Raw genomic sequence first — 6377 nt, forward strand, 5'->3', positions numbered from 1 at the left:
AAATCTCAAAAACCTGGAAGCAGTGCATAGTAGCGTAGTATACTTAACTTGCACAATCCCTTTTTTGCAATTCAAAATCGGAGTAAAACCCTGAAATCTAGAAGTGTTTTGGTAACTCATTTGATGACAAATGTCACCTGAATGATTTATAGTCTTTATTTATCCCACTTAGTGTGGACATTTTTAGGTTTTACTGCAAAAGATATCAATGTGTTTGATAATGGGTTGCTGCCCGAAATCCCACTGGGATGTTAGTTAATATACAATACTTGCACTGTGTTAACTTTCTGAATTCAAAAAAGTCTGACTCCAAAACCTGTCTAGCCCCCAGGGCTTTCAGGTCAGGGGTTTGTGAACCTGCAGCACCCGTAGTAATTGTCTAGGTTCCAGATGATGGACTTGACCTACACCGGCTTACTGACCACCTTAAACTTGTCTCACACAGATGCTCAAGTGCATAGAGCTGGACGAGCGGCTGAAGGCCATGGACCAGGAGATCACGGTGAACCCCCAGTTCGTGCAAAAGGTGATTAGGGTTCCCTCATTAACTAGAAGTGGGCTGGATGGAGATGAAAGGGCGTTCCACATGAGGAACGTGAACTTGATTTCAGGTGAAATGTTTAACTGCCAGAAGTTGTTGAAAATCTTTATCACTAAGTTCACAGAGACACTGTTGAGAGCATTTTCAAACTGCGGCCTGGAAGTGTGCGGAGGAGGATGTGCAGGGCGGACTGGGAATTGCCTGCTCTTCATTGTACACAAAGATTATTGTACACAAAGCTATAGGGGGGCCGTCCTCTGGGAGGCCTGGGTGTGCTTGGGGCTGGTGGAAACTCTTGACAAAGGCACACGTGACTACATACACTGCCTCACTCTCTTACAGAGCATGGGGTCACAAGAAGATGATTCCGGAAACAAACCATCCAGTTACTCTTGAAACAAATGGCCATCCTGAGTGAAATGAGAGAATCTATCACCTTGGCCAGTAGCAAGTGTTAGGAGGGCAGCAGGGAGGACCAAGCCTGTTTCACCTGGACGTTAAGAAATTACATTTTGTTTTGACTTCTTCAGTCCTTTGTGCTTTCAGAAAACCATTCTCTGCAAAGGAGAAAAAAATCTAAAATCTGTTGTGGATTTATTTATCCTTGGATTAATGTTGTTATTGCATTAAATCTGCCTTTTTGTTTTAAATTATTTGAACATTGATGTGTCTTCTGTATCACTCTTTTTCTTCTGAAACATTTTTTAAAAACATTTGTTTTGAACAGAAATAGGTAGATTTTAGACATTTTTGGAAGATTTGGATCTGAAGTTATCAATTGCCTTTAAAAAAAGCTGGGAGAGCCTAAGGCAGAAGCTAATTTTTTAATAATTAGAATTAGCATGCATTTTAGTGGCAGTATGAATTATGAATTAAAGAGATAGTATTGCACTCTTTCTAACCTTTGCTATGTGCTATACACTAAAAGTCTTGCGAATTTTTTTTTTTTTTTATGAGACAGATGCCAAACTTTTTCTTCTACAAGTTGAGCTGTGCAGATGCATTTTGATTATGTTCAGGGTCCCTCCTCTACAGAACTCTGATGTGTCTGACTAGGGTTTACTGATTTAGGCCTGCAGTGAGGTGGAGCCTTTGTAACGTGTGGTTAGATTAAACTAGAATTTGGTCCTTAAAAAATGTTTCTGTCTCCCTAGCAACCTTCACGTTTTTAAATGTGTCAACTTGTGTAGTCACATTTTCCTTATTTACAAAAAGAAATTCTGAAACCTGATGAGTCATGTAAAAAGGTCATGTGGTCTGTTGTGATAACTACTCCACTTTGCTGCAGAAAAGCAGCCACAGACCATCTGCTATGTAAGTCAGCGAGTGTAGGCGGAGGCTGGCTTTGACTCCTCAATGAAGCTCAAGTTCTCAAATTGGTGCTGCCCCGGGGGCTGCATCATTGCCACTTATGCCTACACTTTATACTTAGGAAAGAGAATACTGAATGGAAATCTTCCTTTTACCTTTTATCAGTGTAGTGAATTACAGACAGTTTTGCTTTTTAAAACAAATTAGACAACTGATTTACCTGGATCTGAATTAAAATCACCTAAAATGTGTTTGAAAATCCTAGTAGCTGCCAGTTATGACATTTAAGTAGAGTAACTCTTGTGAGCTTCTAATGAAAGGACACTATTAGTTTTTTCCCCAAAATGTTTTCATTCGAACACCACATCATTTTGAAACTGAACTCAACCGGGTATGGTACTTAAGGTCTCTTCATATTATTTGCGAACCACGCATCCTTGCCCCTCCTGGGTCAATGGAGAAGAGGGTGGTGGTTGTGATTGTCTTTCAGCTTTACAGCCACCTTTATTCTTTCTGATTCTAGGGCTAGAACTCTGCAAACCACTTTTTTTTGCCAGCAGGAGGCAGAATAGAAAGCCAGGGGAGAGCAAGGGCCGGGCTCCTTGCTGTCTGCTTCCTGTTGACGATAGGAGCCAGCAGCAGCTTCTCCCTGGTAAGGATGCTTCCAGCAGCAGCAGTGAGCCCCAGGTGGTTTCTGCTCATGGCACCCCCTTAGAGATACCGGCCCCAGGAGGCAGGCCTCCCCCCTCCCCACAGATTAGGGACCCAGTTCCATGGGGCGCCTCCTCCAACTTTCTAAATTCTGCTAATCCTGATCTCTTCCCTTTGTTCCCCAAGCCCTAAGGGTGCTGGTATCTGCTTCCTGCAGTCACTGCCTTGATGAGACTCTTCTCTCTCCAATATCTGATTAATGGACCTAGTCAATTGTTTTTGTTAAAGAAACTGGAGTGGTTTGTCTCTTCTGACAGGAGTTACTTTTGAAAATCTTAAGGGGTAGAGGGGATGTGTGGCTTCGTTTGTTATTAAGGAGAATAAGATTTCACACATGCTGCCCCTGAAAAATATGTTGCCTGGCTATGCCTCTCTTCTTTTTGAATAGTTATCAGAATCTGTTTGCATGAATAGTTAAGACAGCCTTAGCTGTTTCTCTGAATTAATTCTCAGCAGCAACTTACTTTGTGAACAAGTTTCCTTCTGAAAACCTGGAGCATTTTGATGATGCCAGAAGAGAGTGAGTTTGCACGAGGGGAATAGGGCCGTTCCTGAGGCCCAAGGATGTAGCCTAAGAGTTCTCTGAGAACTTTTCAAGTCTTTTCATGGTAATCTCAGATGTTAATAAATACTCTGAATTAATGAGAATGACTGCCCTTAGAACACCTGCTTCCTCCGCTGTCGGAAAGGAGAGCATTCTTACGAAACTGTCTGCACATCAAACGGCGTAAAGCAAAGAAGCAATTGCCATTCATTTCTGTGGGAACATTTTGGAGTGCTCCCAGACCCCCAAAATAACCTACCAAATCATACCAAACAACACATAAAACCTAAAGTGACACTAACATAGCAAAAGCAGGAATGATACAAATGATATGACAAATACAGTGTATAAAGTGGAGTGAGCTGGAGGGGGGCCTCTCACTGCTGCTGAGGCACACGCTGCTTCTACAACAGCTCGCTGCAAAACAAACACTGAACACTTTTCACTTTCACCTTTTTATGAAAAAGTGAAAATCCTCTTCAGATTTCTTTCAGTTAGCGAAAACAGGTACTAATGTCGGTCTTTTGTAAAGTGAAGTGGCATAATGCAAATTTTCAAAAAGCAGGGACACTTGGATTATGTATGTTTCTATTCATATGGTACCAAGTGAACTGTCGAAAGAGACAATGTTTATCTTTTAATATAGACTTTTTAAATGTATGTGCTTGGTCTGAGTGATCTCGGATGTGGGATATACTGGCTGGTATGAAGTATTCTTTAAAGAAACATTTGGCTGCATGTTTGAAAATGGCAGATGTTTTCTGAGCCAAACAATAGTATTGTTTGGCAATAAAGCAGTGGGATTTTCCTGCCTTGTGTGGATGGCACCTTCTTTATTTTGTTTAGTAAATCAAAATCCCAAATAAAGCTAGGTAGTAGAACTGTTAACCTAGAAATAGAAGGCCAAAGTGAGAGACAACAAGCATTTATTTGAAATCAAAAAAGAATAGCTCTTTGGAGGCACTGATTAGGCAGAAGCCCAAACAGTGTTTCGATGAGGAGAGAAGGCAGTGGGTATTTATGAGAAAGGGAAGGGGAACAATTACATCAATAGAAGGAAAGCATTTCTATTGGGGCAGATAAGCTAACATAGCAACCGCTAATTCTAAAGAATGTGTTACTTTTCAGTCTAATAGTCATCAGTCCAGTAGTCATAATAACTATTTTCTTGTTATCTTTGCAAACAGTTCTTTGGGCAACAGTGTTGCTTTAGGCCCAGTCCAAAGGTATTTTGTCCTGGTTTAACATTCCAAAGCTTTGAGGCATAAAAGGTGCAAGGCAGTTCCCCTGGGATAACAGTTCTGCCTCCATTTTCAAGTGGCTCCACTTATGTATTTACATTGCATAAGATACCAAGTAGCCTTAATAGCAGAGTAATGCCTGTGTAATCTATTTAATCAGGGACAAGTACTTTTACCTTTTTAGCAAACAATTTGGCAGAGGGGAAGTTAAGTCTTAGGTTATTAGATAGAAGTCTTGGTGTTCATTGGTGGACTACCTAGCTCAAGTTCCCTCCTCTTTCTATGCCAATGGTCAAGTTGTATTCTAATTCTCTCCCATTCGTTGCTGTTCAAAGATGCAGTTAGTTTGGGTTTGTAAGTTCTAACTTTCTGGGTTGCAACTTGAAATGGTGGCCAATCTGTAGAAGAACACATTTGGACCTCAGTCTGAGCAAGTTGCAAAGAGCCCAGAGTAAGTAAATGACCGGGTAAATCAGATACAGTATTTGTGAATAGGAAAATGAGAGGGCTACTGTTTTTAAGCAGTTGAATTACTTAATGATGGTGAACAAAAACAAAATCCTATCTGCCTCCTTTCCTAAAATCAAAAGTTGAGACCAGATGACTTTTGCTAACTATAAAAGGCATTTAATAAGCTTGGATTCATAATGAACTGTTAAAGTTTATTAGACTGAAAAGAAACCACTTGGTGATTTAAGAAGCAGCCAGTATTAGATTAAAACACAAAACACCTATCAGTTGAATTCTAACTGGGGGGAGGGGGTTAATTTTTAAAAGCATTCTAAAAGTGCTATGATAAAAAATACTAAGTTAACATTAATGTGCTTTTTTAAAGAGAAAAATACTGGACTACTTACTACTAAGAGTTCTTGCCCGGGTAACTAGCTGGACACTTTATATGCAGAGTTGATTGTCTAATAAGTGACAGAGGATGTGCATGGAGTTCCACCCATTGTTTGCTGCCTTTCAGCAGCCAGCCAGAACTCCCACACTGCTAAACACATCTGAAAACACAGAGAATGTTGTCTTGGTTTCTGGAAGAGAGGAAAGCCTAGGCTATTAATTATTTTACAACAGGGAGTCTACTACTATGGTACTCTCAAAATAATGAGATGTGATTTAGACTATCAGATCCAATTGCTTACAAATGAAACTACCTCTTCTTCCTGAAACTGCAAATTGATTCGGGGACATGATGATTTGACTCAAAGACAAAGCCCAACTGTGTTCTGTAGCTAAATGAGGCCCTATGTTGGTGAGGGTGCACCTAAAAACCTCTGAGAAATTTCACAATGAGACCTGACTTGGCTTCCCTTTGCTCTGCAGTCTTGGCAGCTGGTATCCCAAAGCACTCTGTCAGCCTAGATGCTCAGCTATCAATACCTACTCCGTTAAGCCTCTTAGTGTAGCACTAGGAAGGCAGAAAAGTGTTAGGAAATCTTTCATTCTGATGGAGCTCATTTCAGTGGTGGAAAAACATGTTCTGGACTGTGAAGGCCCCTCAGTATGCTTTTGGTAACTTTTCATAAAATTCCCGTTACGCAATAGGAACGTTGAGTTGAACGTGACAATGTGGGGTACATTTTCTGACTTCTATGCTGTCTCTCCTGTTGAATGTTCTTGAAAGTTTACACTGAGAGCCAGTTTTAATTAGCCCTTGGTACAATTCACTGAGGCAAGAATTGGCACATAGTTGTTACTTTTAAGCAGATTTATAATTTTTTGAGAAAGCACCTTCGAAAAAGGTGGTTGAAGCCAATGGTGCTAGCTAAAGATATAATGGCATAAAAAAGCAACAAACAAAAAGATATAATAGCATAAACGGTGTCCAGCTGTAGACCAGTGCACATTGAATTTTACTGAAAATGGCAGTGGTTGAATAAACCTTCCTCCACTTGGGACCTTCATTAGCTCATCATCACGGAAATAAGAGTAATGTGAGGAAGGTGGTGTCCTCCACTAACACAGAAAGTTAATTCCTCGAATTAAAGTTATAAGACAGAAAGAAATGTTTTTTCTTGGCTTAAAA

This window comes from Rhinolophus ferrumequinum, chromosome 21 (genome assembly GCF_004115265.2).
Source record: "Rhinolophus ferrumequinum isolate MPI-CBG mRhiFer1 chromosome 21, mRhiFer1_v1.p, whole genome shotgun sequence".
NCBI classification, from domain to species: domain Eukaryota; kingdom Metazoa; phylum Chordata; class Mammalia; order Chiroptera; family Rhinolophidae; genus Rhinolophus; species Rhinolophus ferrumequinum.